We start from the raw sequence: 23,001 nt of genomic DNA, 5'->3' as shown, positions 1-23,001 counted from the left end.
TACATTTTATCGACACGATAAAATACAATGCATTTAATTAACATGATAAAGACAGTGTATCTTAGGGACACCGAGTTATGGGCTTGAGCCATATCAAATACAATGCATTTTATTGACATGATAAAGACAGTGTATCTTAGAGACACCGAGTTATGGGCTTGAGCACTGACAGATACAATGCATTTTATTGACATGATAAAGACAGTGTATCTTAGGGACACCGAGTTATGGGCTTGAGCACTGACAGATACAATGCATTTTATTGACATCTAATGATTGGCTTGAACCATGAGAGATACAATGTATTTTGGGGATGCCTAAAGATGGGCTTGAATCATGTCAGACACAAAGCACTTTATTGACGTCTAGATATGGGCTTGAATCATGTCAGACACAATGCACTTTATCGACGTCTAATTATTGGCTTGAATAATGTCAGACAATGCACTTTATCGACGTCTAATTATGGGCTTGAATCATGTCAGACACAGTGCACTTTATGAACGTCTAATTATGGGCTTGAATCATGTCAGACACAGTGCACTTTATGAACGTCTAATTATGGGCTTGAATCATGTCAGACACAATGCACTTTAAGGACATCTAATAATGGGCTTGAATAATATCAGACACAATGCACTTTGTCGACGTCTAATTATGGGCTTGGATCATGTCTGACACATTGCAGTTTATGGACGTCTAATTATGGGCTTGAATCATGTCAGACACAATGCACTTTATGGACTTCTAATGATGGGCTTGAATCATGTCAGATATAATGCACTTTATGGACGTCTAATTATGTGTTTGAATCATGTCAGATACAATGCACTTTATCAACGTATAATTATGGGATTGAATCATGTCAGACACATTGCACTTAATGAACGTCTAAGTTTGGGCTTGAATCAGATGCATTTTATGGACAACATAATTAGCGGCTTGAACGTTGACGGTTATAGTGCATGTTATTGACATCTAATTATGGGCTTGAACGTTGACGGTTATAGTGCATGTTATTGACATCTAATTATTGGCTTGAACGATGACGATTATAGTGCATATTACTGACATCTAATTATGGGCTTGAACGTTGACGGTTATAGTGCATGTTATTGACATCTAATTATGGGCTTGAACGTTGACGATTATAGTGCATGTTATTGACATCTATTTATTGGCTTGAACGATGACGATTATAGTGCATATTACTGACATCTAATTATGGGCTTGAACGTTGACGATTATAGTGCATGTTATAGACATCTATTTATTGGCTTGAACGATGACGGTTATAGTGCATGTTATTGACATCTAATTATGGGCTTGAACGTTGACGATTATAGTGCATGTTATTGACATCTATTTATTGGCTTGAACGTTGACGATTATAGTGCAAGTTATTGACATCTAATTATGGGCTTGAACGTTGACGATTATAGTGCATGTTACTGACATCTATTTATGGGCTTGAACGTTGACGATTATAGTGCATGTTACTGACATCTATTTATGGGCTTGAACGATGACGATTATAGTGCATGTTACTGACATCTATTTATGGGCTTGAACGTTGACGATTATAGTGCATGTTATTGACATCTAATTATGGGCTTGAACGTTGACGGTTATAGTGCATGTTATTGACATCTATTTATTGGCTTGAACGATGACGATTATAGTGCATATTACTGACATCTAATTATGGGCTTGAACGTTGACGATTATAGTGCATGTTATTGACATCTATTTATTGGCTTGAACGATGACGATTATAGTGCATGTTACTGACATCTATTTATGGGCTTGAACGATGACGGTTATAGTGCATGTTATTGACATCTATTTATTGGCTTGAACGATGACGATTATAGTGCATATTACTGACATCTAATTATGGGCTTGAACGTTGACGATTATAGTGCATGTTATTGACATCTATTTATTGGCTTGAACGATGACGATTATAGTGCATGTTACTGACATCTAATTATGGGCTTGAACGTTGACGGTTATAGTGCATGTTATTGACATCTAATTATGGGCTTGAACGATGACGGTTATAGTGCATGTTATTGACATTTAATTAAGGGCTTAAATCATGATCTATATATATATATATATATATATATATATATATATATATATATATATATATATATATATATATATATATATATATTGCGTTTCATGGACACCAAGGTATGTGCTTGAACCATGACAGACACAATGCATTTTATGGTCATACAAGTATGGGATTGAACCCTGGCAGTTACAATGCATTTTATGAACATCAAAAAACTTTGGGCTTGAAAAACACTAGCTACAATGTATTTCATTCTAAGTATGGGCTTGAACCATGACATGCACCATGGATTTTATGTTCGTCAGATTATTGAACCATGACAAGCACCATGGATTTTATGGGCGTCAGATTATTGAACCCTGACATGCACCATGGATTTTATGGGCGTCAGATTATTGACATGCACCATGGATTTTTTGGGCGTCAGATTATTGAACCCTGACATGCACCATGGATTTTATGGGCGTCAGATTATTTACATGCACCATGGATTTTTTGGGCGTCAGATTATTGAACCCTGACATGCACCATGGATTTTATGGGCGTCAGATTATTGACATGCACCATGGATTTTATGGGCGTCAGATTATTGAACCATGACATGCACCATGGATTTTATGGGCGTCAGATTATTGACATGCACCATGGATTTTTTGGGCGTCAGATTATTGAACCATGACATGCACCATGGATTTTATGAGCGTCAGATTATTGAACCATGATATACAATGCATCGTATCGACATCAAATCATGGTCTCGAACCATGACATACAATGCATCGTATCGACATGAAATTATGATCTTGAACCATGACAGATAAATTGCATTGTATTGACATTAAATTATGGTTTTGAACCATGCATTTTATGAACAACAAGTTATGGTCTTAAACCATGACAGATACAATGGTTTTTATGAATAACAAGTTATGGTCTTAAACCATGACAGATACAATGGTTTTTATGAATAACTAGTTATGGTCTTAAACCATGACAGATACAATGGTTTTTATGAACAACAAGTTATGGTCTTAAACCATGACAGATACAATGGTTTTTATGAACAACAAGTTATGGTCTTAAACCATGACAGATACAATGGTTTTTATGAACAACAAGTTATGGTCTTAAACCATGACAGATACAATGGTTTTTATGAATAACAAGTTATGGTCTTAAACCATGACAGATACAATGCATTTTATGAATAACAAGTTATGGTCTTAAACCATGACAGATACAATGGTTTTTATGAATAACAAGTTATGGTCTTAAACCATGACAGATACAATGCATTTTATGAACAACAAGTTATGGTCTTAAACCATGACAGATACAATGGTTTTTATGAATAACAAGTTATGGTCTTAAACCATGATAGATGCAATGAATTTAATGGACGCAAATATATGTTCTAGAATCACGTTATATTCTATGGATTTGATGGACGTCAATTTATAGGCTTGAATTATATGGATATCTAATTATGGGCTCGAACCATGACATATAATATACATGTTATTCACATCAAATTATGGGCCTGAACATTGACAGATACAATGTATTTTACGTACTTGATAATATACTGGACTTGGTCATCGAAAGATACAATGCATTTTGAAGACATCGATTTTTGTCCTTGATCCATGAGAGATACAATATATTTTGTGGACATCAATAATGGCTTTGAACCATGAGAGATAGAATTCATTCTAGGGATATCTAATTATGGGTCTGAACCATGAGAAATACATTGCATTTTATTGACACCGAATTATGGACTTCAACCATGACAGATACAATATATTTTATGAAAATCTAATTATAGGCTGGAACCACGACTGATACACTCCATTTGTTAACATCAAAGTAAGGGCTTGAGCCTTGACAGATACGATGCATATTATCGACATCAAGTTATGGGCTTGAGCCATGACGGATACGATGCATATTATCGACATCAAGTTATGGGCTTGAGCCATGACAGATACGATGCATATTATCGACATCAATTTATGGGCTTGAGCCATGACAGATACGATGCATATTATCGACATCAAGTTATGGTCTCCATCCATGACAGATACAATGCATATTATCGACATCAAGTTGTGGGATTGAGCCATGACAGATACGATGCATATTATCGACATCAAGTTATGGGGTTGAGCCATGACAGATACGATGCATATTATCGACATCAAGTTATGGTCTCCATCCATGACAGATACAATGCATATTATCGACATCAAGTTATGGGATTGAGCCATGACAGATACGATGCATATTATCGACATCAAGTTATGGGGTTGAGCCATGACATATACGATGCATATTATCGACAGCAAGTTATGGGATTGAGCCATGACAGATACGATGCATATTATCGACACCAAGTTATGGGCTTGAGCCGTGATAGATATAATATATTTCGTGGACATCTAATTATGAGCTTGAAGCATAACAGATACAATGCATTTTATGGACACCAAATTATGTGTTTGAACCATGTCAGATACAATGCTCTTTACAGATACGTAATTATAGGCTAGAACTTAAACTGATACAATGCATTGGATGAATATCACGTTATGGGCTTGAACCATGACGGATACAATGAATATTATGGAATCGGGTCTTGACAGATAAAATGCAGTTCATGGACACCAAATTTTGGACTTAAACCAGGACAAATACGCTGCATAAATGGATACCAAACTATGGGCTTGAACCATTACAGATACAAAACATTTTATAGATGGTTAATTATGGCAGTTGAACCATGATATATATAATGTATTTTACCAAAATCAAATTGTTGGCTTGAACCATGACAAACACAATGCACTGTATAGACACCGAATTATGGGCTTGCCATGACAAACAAAATACATTCTATGGACATCAAACTATGGTATTGAACAGGGAGAAATACAATGCATTTTGGAGACATCACTTTAGGGGCTTGAGCCATGATTGATACAATACATTGCATGGATATCAAGTTATGAGATCGGATCACGACAGATACACTATATTTTATGGACGTCGAGTTATGGACTTCAACAATGAGAGATACAACGCATTCTATGGGCGTAAAGTTATGTTCTTGAACCATGACAAATACAATGTATTTTGTGGACATGAAAAATACATTTAACAGAGAGAAATGTTTATAATAAGCGTCATAGTGTTAATGTGTGATGGCTTTCGTAAAACTAATTCGCAAAGACGTTTTAGAAATCTTTCTCATTTACCTTGATCGTCTTTAGAGAGTTTATAATTAATTATTGAAAATCAATCACTTATGCTGGTTTGCACAGGAAGTAGCATGTGTACAGATTCTCAAAACCTTTCATCTAATTAACAAATTTATTTGCTTCTTTTTATTGAAGTATAATAAAAAATGACACTGTATTATTTTCCCCAGGTGTAATTCTCTTTCTATGTTTAATCACATTTTAATACCAAAGTAGAAAGAAATGGAGACAAAGCATAAACCGTAAAGGATATATTTTTCGTATGGAATATACATTCAAATCCACACCGTACAGATTGCTCAGTTCTACGATCTGTTCTTTATGTAAAAAAAACATTCAATTTCCGGTTTCGGCATGTTCACAAGTAAAGTTGTCATAGTTCCAAGGTCGCTGACTTTTCCCTAGATTCTCCGTCTTTTATATGTTTCATTTTTAACTCCAACGTTCCCAAGGCGCCAACACCTCAGTAGTTGTGAAGAGCCAACTTATCGAATGTTAACAAAACATAGATTAAAGCATCCTAACAATGACAAAATTCACTTTTTTCGTTGCACTGACCTTTCATCAGTTAAAAATATAGATACCAGTAGCGTGTAGTCAAACCTATAAAATTTTCATGGGATAACGATAATATTTTACTCGCCAGTTTCTTTTTATCGGTTTTCTAAGAACTGAACTCTACAAAGAAACCAGGTCATTCGTTTGTTTGTTCCCTTGTTTGTTTTCACATGCACATATTTGTTTTTCATGCACAAGTTAAGTAACTTTCTTTTCCTAACGATTAATAGTGCACGATGCCAGCACTTCTGCCAGCGTTTGCAAGTTATGACTACAGTTTTTGATCATAGTATTGAACATGTCGACACAAGTGCAAGAGTTTAATGCGGACCATACTAAATGCTAATGCAGAACCATTCAACAATGGGCGTACAATATACCGATGCGTGATACGCTTGGGTGGTCGCTAGGCAACTACCAATGGGAGAGTGAAAAATGCATTTCAGATGAGGATTGATTCATTATTGGGAACATAAACGATATATTTTATCGACAACAACCCACGTTCCCATGACTCGATTGAAAAATACTTTTGTGGCTCGATAAAACATCCTGGGGCGTATTAAACGTGATTTAAATCCATGATTTCCCTTTACCTTAATGGCTGGGTATTAAGATATTCGTATGGAGGTAGTTATCAGCAAGATCTGTGCCAAATTTTCCTTCACTCAGGAAAGAAAGATGCGGCATATGTATGTATGTATGTATGTATGTATGTATGTATGCAGGCAGGCATGTATGTATGTATGTATGCAGGCAGGCAGGCATGCATGCATGCATGCATGTATGTATGTATGTATGTATGTATGTATGTATCTATATATATGTATGTATGTATGCAGGCAGGCATGCATGCATGCATGTATGTATGTTTGTATGTATGTATGTATCTATATATATATATATATATATATATATATATATATATATATATATATATATATATATATATATCCTTTTATTTTAATTGCCATTTTTCAGACATGCATGCTCACACGCAAACAGTTTCATTTATTTCTGTAGAGGAAAAAAGTAGATGATTAATAAAACATTTTCTTCCTCTACGGTATCAGCTAGAGTCAGTGGTTGAATCCCTAAGGCAAACACTAAATATCGGTTTCATTTCTAGTCTTTTGTATAGTGATGTATATGCGTAAATTAGATTCGCAAGGCAGTCTCCCCTCGCTGGAAAGTGGAGGTCAGTGTCGTCTTTTTCATACTGCTCGTAGCTATTCTCATTGTAAATTACCATATATATATATATATATATATATATATATATATATATATATATATATATATATATATATATATATATATATACATATATATATGGTAAAGATTTTCAATGTCTTTCTTAAAGTCACTCATATCGTTTCAGGAATATTTGTAACTGACTGGCTTCGCATATTTTTTAACGCACTATCTTAGACCTTTCTTTGTGCCAATTTCACTCGTAATTTACAAAAGGTAAACCTATAATGATCACAAGCAACATTATTTAGCAAACGTCAGCCAGAATTTTCTATTCGAAAGCAGAAAACAAACCGGAGCGTTTGTCAACTGCATCAGGTGATGTCACATTAATTTACAACGTAAGTACGCGGATAGCGGTTATAGACTGATCATACTTTTGCGCTTTTATATCGTGTAAGTGGAGAGTTCGAGAGTAATACAAATATTTAAAAAATAAAGTCTCTTTGGACCGGCATGACTGTGGCGTCTTAAAAAGAAGGAAAACTAAATATCTCAAGACCACTCGCATTTATTTCTGTCACCAGCTCGTATGGCAGTGCTGTCTAACCAGCGGCCCGCGGGCCGCATGCGGGCTAAGTTTAAATGATTCGCCAGAGCTCGAGCAGCTATATAGTCGTTCCTTTTCAGTTTTCTGCTGCGGCCCTCGGCTTCAAGAAAAACGTTTTTCAGTGGCCCATGGTGTCAAAAAGGTTGGACAGCACTGTCCTATGGGGATATAACTTTGACCCCAAAAAAATGAACATTTACTAGACCAGTCAGACTTGAGTAAAATACTACAACGCCGTATGCTAGGATTTTGCAATTAAAATATGTTGTACATCGCACATGGGCCGCTTGATATAGGCTTAAAGTATATAAATTCAGAGCGAAAGGTTTGTTGTTTAAAACTCAATAGAGGTAAAAATATATTTTTCTACATTAAAATAGCTTGCAAGCGAAATTCCAAATTGCGTCAAGAAGTGTGAATGGTAGGTTGTACCAGAGATTTTGAAACTGTTACACCATGTAGTCTCGTTGAACCAGACCGTTCGCATGGCTCGTTAAAATCTCCGATTAAAGGGGTTTTCATTGCAACGCCAGTATGAGGCTTTCCCGAAATTTTGAGAATTTTTTTTTTTTTTTACTGATGAACTGAATGGTCACTTTCTTCTTTATAAAAACGTCTTTAGAGGAAATAATTATTGGAACAGTTGTTCCCTTGGCTTTTCTGGATTTAGAACAACAAAATAGTTGTCAGTCAAATTTGAAAAGAAAAAAGTGCGAAAATGGTTATTAGAAGATGATAAAGTGATTCTAATATGTTCAAGAGATGAACTGAACAAGTGATTAGATTTACTATTTGATGTCAACTTACCAAACAATGTGTTTATAACTTGATACATGTGACGATCTTACAAATAACCAAACCAAAATATCTTTTCAAATTAGACAGTTTGCAAAATTATTATGGGAGATATATACAAAAGTACTTCCCTGTATTCAACGGTTCCTGAGAGGCTGTTTTGTTGTTGTTATCATGTGCGCCTAAGATAAACGTAATGGCAACTATCTTGACTAAAAATGATTTCATCGCCGATAATTTATAGAAGAGAGAATGTAGACATTCTAAAACCAAAACAAAATATGAAATATTTTACTCAAACATAAAAAATTTCTTCAATACATAACCGATACAGACTGAAATAATTTCATTCGTCTTCGTGTTGGTCAGCTATGACGTTGTGCTTTTTTATTTTTATACATCATGACATCTTTTTCACTGGTTAAATTATCTTTGGAATCTTTCGACTTTGAATTTCTCCGATTGAACATTTTATTTTTGTTTACCAAGCATGATCTGTAAGATGATAAAATGCAAATGGTAAAATGGTAAATGCTTCTTTATCTGAGATGGTTAATTTTTTTAAGACTTTTATTTCAACGAAATATTAATTTGTAGTCATTTGGTCTACCATATTGAACTGTCATTCACATTTCAACGTGCGTCTCTCTCTCTCTCTCTCTCTCTCTCTCTCCAGACATCTGTGAAACCAATTACTACTTTATATAAATTGTCTTGTGATGGTTTATTTAAAGGCTCATTTTGAATATTTTCTACAGAATCCAGACCATTCAAGAATTGCATACCGTCTTCATTTTAATATTGATACAAGCTTTAATGTTCTTAATCCATTTGATGCAAATCATTGTGTATTCTTCATCCGGGTGAATGATACCAATTTATGCGTGATATCAAATGTTCTTTCTTGTGAAACATTCATCATGCATTTTCACTTATAACTTGTCAAACATGTGTGCGTAACATATTGGATAAGCATTCAATGATAGCATTCATTTCTCTATTATTCAATGTATTTAAATGCTTCTTTTTGTTCTATAGCAAACACTTACATACTCAACTTAGTTATCTTCTTGGGTGGATTTCTTGATAAGTCTTTTCGTTAAGTCTAACTGAGCTTTTAATTATCTAATTTTTCTACTGACGATCCTCTTCAAATACTGATCCTCTTCAAATACTGATCCGCATCGCTGAAAAATGTATGCAAATCTTGATTGTTGCAATCATAAAACCTGCGCTAATTTACATTCCTGACAAATAAGTATCTGTGTATTTTAGTAAAATTTATGTAGAACTTATATATGTTCATGTGATTAATTATTTTTTTTTCTGGTTGGAAGACTTATTAACCATGTTTGTAGTTATTTGTTTCTGGAAAATGGGGTAATACAAGCTAAAGTATTCATCTGATTTATTAGAATTTTTTCAATACTTTCAAATACAACTTCATGTAGATTAATGAAACTGGTGTAAAAATGTTAAAGAATGTACCTGTGAAACTCTGGGAATGGTTCACTAATAATAGACTGATAGCAGGTAGAAGACAGCCTTATTTACTATACATGATAATTGAATAATATTATCATTAATGTTTGGCTGTATATGTAGTACACATTAAATCTGCATAAAACGATCAATTAACATAACACTTTAACTATAAAACTTCTAACACAATATTGACACATTTATAAATATTCTTTAATTTTTAACTGCAGTTACTTAAATATGTATTTAAATATGTATGTGTATATATATATATATATATATATATATATATATATATATATATATATATATATATATATATATAATTTTATTATTTGTTAACGTCATATTTTATGTACATAAAGGGCATCATTTTATCTGCAGACAAGTGAATAGTTCTGCATTTCCGAATCCATCTAACACATAATGATTCAAATTTAATGACATCTTTTCTGATTGCTTTGAGCACATCTTCTGATCTAAACTTCATGACCTATTTGCAGATTATGTGGTAAGCTATTTCGTGCCGTAAAAGATCTTTCGGCAACACTGCCAAGTTTGAACCACAAACCATAGTGTCTAATTATAAGTGCTTTAATCAGAGGTCGTTGTATTCTGTTTCCATGTATAGTCAATGGCGGTTTATGTAAAATTATCAAAGTGTTTGTTTAATTACATGTACAGGTAGAAAGGCCTGATCATTGTCATTTTGGCCGAATGCACCTCAAGATCTCTTCCACATATACAACTTGTCTTCTTCTGCCTTCTAAAATTAGCACTTAGAAAATTAACATTTTTCTTGTGGATAAAATTTTATCAGATGATGTCATCGGAGGCCATAATGTAGACAACTGAGACTTTTCCAGTTAATTGTATGCCATGTCTGACAATTGGAATTTGTTCTTTAAATCGCTATGAAATATAAAGCATAATTAAATCAGTTACAACGGTATAAACAGACTTTCTGTCGGAACACATATTAGGAAAACATTACGCCACTGTATGCCGTGTTGAAAATGTCAAATTTCTAAAACCTTTTAAAGTCCATTTGACAACTTGTATTCATGCTAGAAATTTATGACCTCTGAAGATGAAACCGACAACACTATTTTGAAAGCAATTGTTTCTAAACTATCTTTTTATTTTTGAAGTTTTTCATTCTCTTCTGACTTAGTTCTGAATGGAATAACTAAATAATTCCTTGAAGAAATGTTAGATTTTGTTAGACTAGTTGTAAATTTTGTTAGACCAGAGTAAATGTATAACCACTATGATAAAATCGTCTGCTAGTGAAAACGAGTTATAAAGTCAACTTGAAACAGTTATCCGGGTTCTTTAACGTTTGTAACTAGGAAAGTCAGCGAGTCTCTGCTGATTAGAATTAGAATGTGATACTTGAAAAGAGGGTTTTCTCTAATTACACTAGGAATGTAGACTTGTAATGTTATTCTAGCACTGTTATTTTAAACTTCTAAATCAAATATTAAAAGGAAGTTACAATTTACTAAGGTATTTTAAAGACATGGCTTTTAGACAAACATATTCTGTCAGGCCCGGCCTTAGGATGTGCGTGGCCAAAGGCAGCAAGCGATGAGGGCATGGCCCCAAGCAAATCATTGCATTGCGGAGTTGATTTTGATGAAAGCGTGGGACCCAAGGCGGATGCCTCCTTCGACTTGCTCTAGGGCCTGGCCTGTAACAAAAATGAATAGCCTGTCATGTGAACTTGCATCAATTAATTTCATCACACACATGATAGTGAGTTGTCAACGGATCATATTTAAAACATGTATTATTAATCTTCGTACACGTTTTACTTCAATCACATGTTCGGATTAGTTTACTAGTGTCATGTATTCATCTATACTCTTTGTAAAGCCGTAGAATATTGTAGAAACACTGCGTACACTAGACACAATTAGCATCAACACATTTTCGGATCCGCCATCAAATATATAAAATTGCTTTCAAACTTAGATTAAACCACAACAACAAAATTCGGCAATGTGTGCGGGGTGGATGGGTGTGTGTGTGCAGAAGAGAGAGATAGAGACAGACAGACAGACAGACAGACATCGAGGGAAGAGCGAAGAGAGAATCGTGGGTCAAATATGCGTAATATGAATAAATCAAGTGATGTGTGATGTGATTTGGATTTTTAACGTAGCTTTAACAATTTTTCAGTCATATCGCTACGATGTCTGTAATGTGGCAATTTATAGTGATGTCTAGCACTGGGGCATCATGCCACAGACATATAGCATGCATGATGTCCCACCAGTCATATTATTCTGACACCAGTCCGACCAGTCCTAATACTAACCTCTTAATGCTGAGCGCCAATCGAGGCAACTGTTAGTACCATTTTTGTAAGTCTTTGGTATGGCTCGGCCGGGGATCGAACCCACGACCTCCCGCATCCGATGAATAAATCGAGAGCCTTACATAAATACCAGCTTTTCCTCAGAAAGATTGGAAAACTAAGCAAATAAGCAAGAAAATGAAAGGGGAAGTAATACAGAAAAAAAAACCCCACTTTCCTTGTAATTCACCTTAATTAAACCCGTGTGGGCTTTTAAATGTGGAATAAGACCGATGCGCCCACCGTCAATTTCGTAAAAGGTGCCCTCCTGCAATGTCGTAACAGGTGACTAATGGTGGTAGGATCTGCAGTGGTTATGTGGTCAGTGGCTTGTGGCCGAAAGAGAGGGGCGTCGAATCCTAGAACAGGATCAGTCGTCATCGTCGGTTGCCTTGGCGCAAGGCACTTTGATCTAATTAGCGTATCATTAAGTAAAATACTTGGGTTGCAGACCCGTAAAAGGCCAAAACCAAAACTATCAACTTAAATATTAAATTACATTCAACTAGGAGTATTGTAATGTTGGTTTCCTTGTTGTGAAACCCATCCTGTGAATTACTGCCCTTAAACGGAACAATTCAACATTCGAAAGAAATTATACAGGAAAGACCTAAAGTAGAACAAGTAAAACTGTGCGGTGAGAAATTCACCAAATATTGCGTTATAGCATTCGACGCTTAACTTGAATAATCGTATAAATAAGCTGCATGTACAGCGAATGTGTATGAATCTACTCTCTATATTACCTAACCCAGGGCGATATCAGTACCGAAATGGCGGAATATCACGTGATACAAATATGGCCGACACGTTTAAACTTGTTATGGAACAGCTGAGAGCTTTTTTGCTTGATTTGATTTTAAAGTTGTTTACTTTTATTTGTGGGTGGAGTACTCGCTTTGAAGTAAGGATATCTATCTGCACGATCAGACTGTGTCATATTATGATACACCCATAGAAGCAATGCTTCCAGATACGGCTTCCTTGTCAAGGGTTCAAATTTAGCAATTTAATTATCTCTGAAGAAAAGGTGTGTAGACAAGCACGCCGTAGATGCATTAAAAATGGATATATATATATATATATATATATATATATATATATATATATATATATATATATATATATATATATATATATATATATATATAGTACATAAACAGCGTCATTTTATCTGCAGACAAGTGAATAGTTCTGCATTTCCGAATCCATCTAACACATAATGATTCAAATTTAATGACATCTTTTCTGATTGCTTTGAGCACATCTTCTGATTTAAACTTCATGACATATATATATATATATATATATATATATATATATATATATATATATATATATATATATATATATATATATATATATATATATATATATATATATATTCTGTATGTTTTAACCTAAATAACAAGGTATGTAGATTATGCGACAAAAAAATGAAGCTACTAGCGACAAACTTCAGTACGTGGGAGGTGCTGAAAGCTTGGTGAAGGATTATGTTAAATGAATTTCTTCCGTTTGGTTGCATACAAGATTAAAAAGGATGTTCATTTGTCCCCGCCCCCCCCCAAAAAAAAATGAACGCAGAGCATTCCATCTACACAAAATTTATGAAAAAGCAGCAAAATTATTCATTTGAGAATATCATGGCGCCATTAGTACAAGTTTTAGAATGTCATACGTGAAATACATGAATTATAACTTGATGTTTATTTGTTAATAAATTTTTATCCTAAGAGGTCACAAACTAATAGCTATCCAAAATAACTAAATTTTTGGAGAGTTGGAAAAGCTTTTTAGGCATTCAAAATTTCTTAACAAATTAAATAATAATAATAATAATAATAATAATAATAATAATAATAATAATAATAATAATAATAATGATGATGATGATGATGATGATGATGATGATAATAATAATAATAATAATAATGAAAGTTTATTAATACTATCTATCAGTTCACAAACGTATTGTATACAAATGTAACCTTAATACCTTGCATAATTTACTTATACATACATGTAAACTTTTTATACCCTCATAGAATGAACTGTTTTTCTTTTAATATTTACCAAATTATGAATACTGGGTGGGGCTACAGGTTTACATTACATTATATTTCCCCCGTACAAATATAGTAATATGATGTATTCAAACTTGACAGTCAGCTGAAGAGATGAACAAAATGCAGCAAATAAGACGTGCTGATAAAAATGAAAGTTTGAGAAAGGAAATAATATGTCCAAAGCAAGAATTCTACCAAGCATCGGAAAAAAATGAAATTTAATATACAGTGAACCAACATCAGATATCAGCTAGTCATTGTAATGTCTGAATAAAATAATTCCGTTTGCATTTAGAATCTAAGATCACTTAAAACGCCTTATACCATTGTTATATTTTGAAAGCAAACTTATTCAGAAATCTCTCTCAGCTTCGAGTTTAGTTACCTTTGGTGAGATGGGAACGACTATTTTATTAAGATTTTGCCTTTAAACTGTGTAGATAATATTTCTTTAGGATTTTGCCTTTTGGGCTGCGTATGGAATATTTCGTTAAGATTTTGCCTTTGAACTGTGTATGGAATACTTTGTTAGGATTTTGCCTTTTGGGCTGTGTAGGGAATATTTCGTTCGGATTTTGCCTTTTGGGCTGTGTAGCGAATATTTCATTAAGATTTTGCCTTTTGGGTTGTGTGTCGAATGCAGATGAAAACATACTGATATGCATTTTCTGTTTCTACCCCATAGTCGCACAAGGATCACGTGCCTGTCATGTTTCTAATGACGCTGCATTGGTTTATGATCTTTGTATGACTAAGATCGAATTTGCGATCACCAGAAAGATGATAAGAATGAACGCTAATGTTTTTGTCGTAATATAATTTATAAATTTTTGGAAATCGCTTTCCGTTGAGGCATATTCAGGTAAGGTATTCTATATGAGAATATAAACAGCAAAGAAAGAGGTGTTTATTATTTCCAGTTAGAGTTTGATCTAATAAAGTCTATTTCGTTTTATTTTTAGATTTAGTACTTAGAATATAATTGTTAGTTACTGAAAACGTCTTGCTTTGAAATTATAAATCAACGCAATTAGAAATATTATCGGGTTCTTTTCTTTACTTAATACGAAATAGACAGCACTCATAACAAGTGTCTTTTCTCTCCCTCTCTGCCCCCCCCCCCTTTTTTTCTACTAAATGTTGATTTACATTATTATATACGTATTGTTAAGTCTATTTAATTTGTATTGTGATCTACCTTTGTCCATAGTTGAGCGTAGGAGATGGGCCTACCCGACTAATGTCTTTTTTATTTAACCAACATATTACTAATTCTTGTATATAAAATTTGACTATATATTAAGATTGTTCTTACATGTATATCTGGCATTTTGACTTTGGAAGATTCTAGAATGTCACGGGAAAATGTTTCTAATCCTGGTTTTGTTATTTTCTCTTAGTTTTCTGTATGAGGGATGTTTACTTCAAATTGTTAATTCCTATCTTAACATCTGACTAGTGGAATCTGTTTTAGTTGTGTTAAGATTTGATTTGAGAGGCTTTGTTTATTTAAATTACTCACTGGAATTACAAAGTGCTCAATAATACTTTTGGACTAAATACTTTTTTGGGGATTATTGTGAATCGGTTTAAAGATATTTTAGATTATATCATTGTGATACATTCAGACTGTTAGCACATCAAAATCATTCCAGGCTATTGGTATATCTGCACTTTTATTATTGGAATTCATTCGGAACACCGCTGGAGTCCCTTTCCGATTACTCCATACTTTTAGACTTGGTGAAAGGACTTTTTCGGATTTAATTCACAACACTGCACGTTCTTTCAAAAGTTTCACTTTGCATTGGAGAGAAATAAATTATTATTGAATTTTACAAAACTTGTTGTTTTCGATCTTTTCTGTTACTTAGTTTAGGACCATAAGGTTGTAAGAGTATATGTTTTTCATCTTTTGTTTAGCGATGTTATATATCTATTTTAAATATATGTAATTTTGACCTCGTTTTCAGATATAGCCAAATTGTATAAAACGAATTGCATTTTCGGAACATTTATGGCATGTTTTGGGAAATGTTATAAATTAGTTATTTCGTGTCTAATCATGCAACGGACGGTGTGGCTTGTTTCTGAATATGAAATATTGCCTAAAATCAGAATTCATGTTTTTCGCAAAATATTTTTTTACTTAGACTGTGAGCGCACGTGCACGGAAAACAAGGAGCGAAACGTTAAATTTATTCTTTATAGCGGGCTTTGGCTTTTGAAAACGAAGATTATTTAATTTGCACTCAGCCAACACCAAAATCTTGCAGTGTTGATTCACCTATGCATTCTTAGGTGATAATACTTCGGTTACGATGTTGGATTGAAACCTGATGAACCGAACGATAGAATGCACGGATTACACAGAATAAAAGTCCTTATGAAAAAAAAAAATAACATTTCCATTAACACACCCTTTTCGACGCTATGAATAACTTTGTTTGGTGAAAGAGACCACCCCAAGTAACCATGGTTTTAACATTCTGGTTAGAGCATTATTTTTGGTTCAATCAGGTCATATGGTGCATTCTTCCTTAAATTCCCATAATCCGGCGTTCATCGAATTTGTCACAATTTATACCTGTAAACATTACAAATAAATACTGAGAGGCGTTTTACTACGAATAATTGGAGATAATGTTAGTCTAAAGAAAGAAAGAGTCCATGATTAATGTCAAAGTAATTCGTGGGGACCCACCCACCCACCTCACACCCACAAGTAAATAACCTCTTTGAGACAGTGACCGTTTTTGATTGGTTGACCTTGCAGTAGGACAGTCACTACTGGAGAAATAGTTGAGTTGCACAAGTCTGCATGCATTATGGATAGCTGGTATAGACGAAATCGTCGTCATTATTAAATAAGCTAATAGTATTCTGTACGCTAAGTCACAAGTGGTCATGTTTTCTTTCTAATCAAACCAGTCCAACTTTCTGAATAGCTAATTTCAAACCAGTCCAACTTTCTGAATAGCTAATTTCAAACCAGTCCAACTTTCTGAATAGCTAATTTCAAACCAGTCCAACTTTCTGAATAGCTAATTTCAAGCCAGTCCAACTTTCTGAATAGCTAATTTCAAACCAGTCCTGTTTTCAAATCGATATAAAACTAACCCAAAGGTATCCAAATAGAATCACCAACTTGCGTCAAAGGAGTTTAGCTTTATATAAACGAGTACACGCGCTGATTGTTATCTGAAATGAGGATACGATATGGGAGTGTGAAAATGTTTTAAATCAACTGCAATTTTATCAAAATGTAGGTTTTTGTAGTTCACGTGTTATTTTTCTCTGGAAGATTTTCATGGCTTTTTTCTTTCTTAGACTAAATGACAACCATCCTCGGGTTCAAGTCATGGAAAAAGATCGCATCTTTATTTGCAGACGTTATTCAATTCAACATTATACACTTAAGCAATGACGTCATCACGAATGCCATCGCACGTAATTGAGATAGGGTACATCTGTACAAAAGCAAACACAACATATAATTAAATGTTCCATTCTCTTCTGCATAATAAGGTCTAAAATAAAATTCCGAAACTTGTGTCGATTATGTATCGAAAATGTAATTTTCTGTGGTACTGTGAAAAACTGAAGTCATTACATCACAACAAAATATTAAAAAGTTGGAGTGTTTATCGTGGATGTTACTGACACAAAATTCTATGATCGACTGATAAGATGTCTGTAATATTCCAATTTTAAGAATAAAGTCGATATTTTCGACCATTAATTGAATAAGTAAAATTTAAAGTTGCGGTAGAATACAGTCGATGTTTTCAAGCGGTAAGATGGCCCGTCATGTTCCTAGTTATGTTAGATTACAGAAATAAGTCCCTTGAATGTTTGAACAGCATGTACTCTTCTAGACGCTATGCATCTGACAGTTACTACATTTCCCAAGAAAATGTGGAAATTGAAAAAATTAATTTCTGTCCAGAATCAAAGGTTCAATTGACACAAATAAGCTTGTTTTAGTAGACTCAGGCCCAAGTGAAGTCTTCAAAGCAATCCTGAATAATATTCTTTAATTGTACACATGTAAAAAATAGTGGCCATTGCTCTACCCTATATAATTTTTCTTGCAAATAAAATGTGCCCTTACTCTATTCTGTGTCAGTCTTCTTGTAAATAAAATTTGTCCTTACTCTATTCTGTGTCAGTCTTCTTGTAAATAAAATTTGCCCTTACTCTATTCTGTATCAGTCTTCTTGTAAATAAAATTTGCCCTTACTTTATTCTGTATCAGTCTTCTTGTAAACAAAATATGCCCTTACTCTATTCTGTATCAGTCTTCTTGTAAATAAAATGTGTCCTTACTCTATTCTGTATCAGTCTTCTTGTAAATAAAAGTTGCCCCTGCTCTATTCTGTAGCAGTCTTCTTGTAAATAAAATTTGCCCCATCTCTATTCTGTAGCAGTCTTCTTGTAAATAAAATGTACCCTTACTCTATTCTGCATCAGTCTTCTTGTAAATGAGATTTTCCCTTACTATATTCTCTATCAGTCTTCTTGTAAGCAAAATATGCCCTTACTCTATTCTGTATCAGTCTTCTTGTAAATAAAATGTGCCCTTACTCTATTCTTTATCAGTCAGCTTGTAAATAAAATTTGCCCTTACTCTATTCTTTGTCAGTCATCTAGTAAATAAAATTTGCCCTTACTCTATCCTGTATCAGTCATCTAGTAAATAAAATTTGACGAATTCTTGATAAGTATGTAGGAATCATTATGCCTCATTTATTCAAAGAAATCCTCATAGCCTCATCATCTTCCCTCACCAATTCCTAGACATCATTTTTACCTCATTATTTCCCATCATCCACTCCAAACATTGCCTCTTGACCTCATCATTCCCCTCATCCATTCATAGTCAGCTTCTACCCCTGATTTTGTTCCCTCGTTCATTCCTTGATAACCGCTTAACCTCATCATTTTCCCTCAACCTCTCCTAGACATTCTCTTAACCTCATCATTTTCCCTCATCCATTACAAGACATAACCTCATCATTTGTCCTCATCCGTTCTCGGATAGGCTCTTAAAATCAAGCAGCCAATCATTTCGAGTGTATATATTACAATATTCGAAATGACAAAACAACTTTCTTTTCCCTGGACAAATTTGAATAAAAAGTATATAGAACATATCATTCGACGATTTTGCACCAACCATGCCATTACAAATTCTCTTTTTAAATCTGACCAATGGTTGGTGGCCCTGGATGGGAAGACTTTGCTTTAAAAAAATCAGCATAAGGACCGCTTCGTGGCAGAAAAAAATACAAGTATATGTCATACAGGTAAAAATAATATATCTGGAGTCTTGACAGATTAATGAGAGCCTATATATAGATAGACACTGAATAATAAAATGTAAAATTCAAGTTCTGTCACGCACCAGCGCATCAACCTACTAGACCGTTAACTCATACTTAACAATTGGAACAAGGTCGAAGGAAAGGATTTGAGGTGCACGAACTATTATATTTAAGTATATCTATATATATATATATATATATATATATATATATATATATATATATATATATATATATATATATATATATATATATATACCAAGACTCAATGACTGTCCATTTGGACAATCTGACGTCATCGTAGAGAACTCTGTGTGTGTGTGTGTGTCTTTGTATATGTGTGTGTCTGTGTACGCTTGTTTATAATATGCTTTTATCAACAATGGATTGTATCATACTATGAATGTACCTTCACGTTTCCATGTTTGTGGCTATTATATATGTGTGTGTGTGTGTGTGTGTGTGTGTGTGTGTGTGTGTGCGTGCGCACTTATGTTTACTACAAAATAGCGTAAGGACCCTGTGAGCCTTCTGTCCTCTCTCTGTAGCGTTAAAACAGTCTCTTACAGTTTGTTTCTTGTTCTTTTTTGAACCATTTCTTTTTTGCCTGTCGAAAGTATATCAAATTTAAGGATTTTCTGATTTGAGGCAATACATGATGGCTACGAACAACGTCTAATTATTGTATTATATTTTCGGATTAAAAGATGTTATTGTTTTACAATGGCTGTAATTGATAATGCGTACCTCCGAATGTAAAGCATCAGATACAATTTAAATGGTACCTTCTGGCACCTCTTTTCCTTAAATAAAACGATTTGAACTGTATGTGCATATTTCATTTATATTTGACAGGTAAAAATTATTATGATAATATCTGCGTGGAATATTAATGTCGATAAACCAGACAGATGAAAAAAAAGTGTCTACAGTCAGCTATGAAGGTCATTCATGCATTACTGATGCACCCTGTCACGGCGCTAATTATGTGCAGGATACCAAACACATTTGACAGAAGGCGTGGAAAGCTAATTCAACGCCCCGCCCATCAGTTGTTGCAATAAAGATGTAACGAAATTCCAAACTTGACTGATGACTTTTTACCTACGTTAGCACTTTGTCTAGTAACGCATGGCTTCTCCCCTCCATTATGATTGCAAAATTAACTTTTACTTTCACCCGTGAGAGAGTGCGAACTTTATGGACGACCGATGACCTTTTGTTCCCGTGTGGCAGACGACATGGTTGCCAAGGAAAAGGATTTCACTCAACCGATTCAACACCTGCGCTGGAAAAGTTCAGTAGAGGGATGAAAATAGGCAAACGTGTACCAAAATATTCGGTGGGGTTCTAAAAACTATGGAGTATATACACTTTATCCGAAATGTATGATCCGTGGGATTTTCTTTTGCCAGGACATAAAGACTTGAGAGGTCATCTCTCAGCCTGTCGTGCATATCATCGGTGACACAGTCAAAATGTTCTAGCATACACTTTATTATTACAGTAAGAGGAGAAAATGTATAATCTAAAATTTCTGTGTCGTTTTTTTTTTTTCCTTCTTTTTTCTTGCACTAAAAGGATCTGACATGGTTGTGTTCACTTCCCGCCATTTTCCTTGTTTCGTCCCGGCGCTGTACAACCGGTTATGTGATATCAGTTATAACATGTGATAATACGCATAATTTATCGCGCCTTCATACCGCCATGACAGCTGACTCGAGGCAACTGGATCTCCAGGTAACTCAAGTTACTGTACATGTTTTATTTATGTCTTCATGTTTTAATTACAGCCAAAAATACCACAAACATTTTAGCAAGGGGTAGGCTAATGTTGAGCCCAAATTTGATAATTTAACCTAGATTTCGCAAACATTAAGAATGTCAAAATTACCAATAAATAAATAAGAAATTGATTTTGTAAATCTGTATATCTAGGTTTAAAAATCTAAATTTCACGAGCTAAGTTAATTCAAGTAAAAGAGAAAAGGTTATTTATAAACATGTAAGATGGTGACAAAATAATCGAAAACAAAAATGGGGCAGGGATTGCCTTGTACTAGCAGCGTCTAAAGATTTATGGAATAATGTATTCACAGCAGCACTTCCGGTTAAACATTATTACATTATTATATATTTGTTGAATGTTAGGTTGCGACACTAATGTAGACATATACAAATATGTTATCAAGTATTTTTATCACAGGTTTTTGCCATAATTCTTTTGGTGTTAAAACATAATGGCACCATATTGCCAGAGTTTTACAAACAATCATCTAAATTACAGATATTACCCTGTTTTTCTATATGTTTAGCTGTAATATTTGAATCTAATTATAGCCGCGAAGACGATTTAGTATCCAAGAAGGAAATATCTTTACTAAATCTACAAACCATTAAAAAATTGTGGGCACAATCATAAGTAAGCAGTCTAGTGGTTAAAAGGCAAAATATAATTGCTTTTTATATTAATGTGTTTCGCAAAAAAACAATGATAAATATAATGTTTTATTTTTTGGCTAACATAAAAAAACAGTTTTATAATGCAATTTATATATTAATAATTGACATGTTTGCTAATTGACATGTTTATTAATGGACGTATTTATTGACAAATTTGCTAATCAAAAGATACATTTCAAACAGATTCCCAATGTGTATCTGACCTTGCATAAAATAGTTCAAGAGTTCAGATACAAACACGATAATTTTTTGGTAGCACATACACGCATCTGTCTATCTATCTGCCTTCATATCTATCTATCACGCATCTATCTATCTATCTGCCTTCATATCTATCTATCTATCTATCTATCTATCTATCTATCTATCTATCTATCTATCTATCTATCATTGTGGTTATCTAACCTTTATCCCTATATCTCCGTGTGTGTATATGTGTGTGTGTATGTGCGTGTGTATGTGCGTCCTTCTAGTCATAAATTTGTATCTATACATTTGAGTAGCTTATGAAAAAAGGCCAAATATATTCTATCATACGCATGGAGTGGCAATCTAAACTATTTATGAATTGAATTTCGTTTCGTTTCAACGGTACAGTTAAAACAAAGATAGGGATGGTGTACATATGTATTTTTGCGAGATTGATATTCATTAAACAGAAACAATTAATATTTCCAAAAGAATATCACCATTCCATACTCATAAATATGTCACATTTGAGTTAGATTATATTGTATAGCCATAAACAATAAAATGCATTTCATAGGATAAGAAACAACTTAATGAGAATGTAAA

General features: G+C 33.8%; 1 long non-coding RNA gene across 1 annotated transcript in view; it reads left to right on the top strand.

Moving 5' to 3' along the window:
* Positions 1-20,821: 20,821 nt before the first annotated feature.
* The window catches only part of LOC149777726 (uncharacterized), a 126,139-nt gene continuing 123,959 nt past the window's right edge, over positions 20,822-23,001 (top strand). The window contains exon 1 of the long non-coding RNA XR_016415452.1: positions 20,822-21,483. This is a non-coding gene — a long non-coding RNA (uncharacterized LOC149777726). The remainder of the gene's footprint in view (positions 21,484-23,001) is intronic.

The sequence above is a fragment of the Sinohyriopsis cumingii genome, chromosome 17, assembly GCF_028554795.1.
Source record: "Sinohyriopsis cumingii isolate HCF-2022 chromosome 17, ASM2855479v2, whole genome shotgun sequence".
Taxonomy (NCBI): Eukaryota; Metazoa; Mollusca; class Bivalvia; order Unionida; family Unionidae; genus Sinohyriopsis; species Sinohyriopsis cumingii.
Note: the sequence above shows the minus strand (reverse complement) of the source record. Positions and strands in the feature narration are given on the sequence as shown.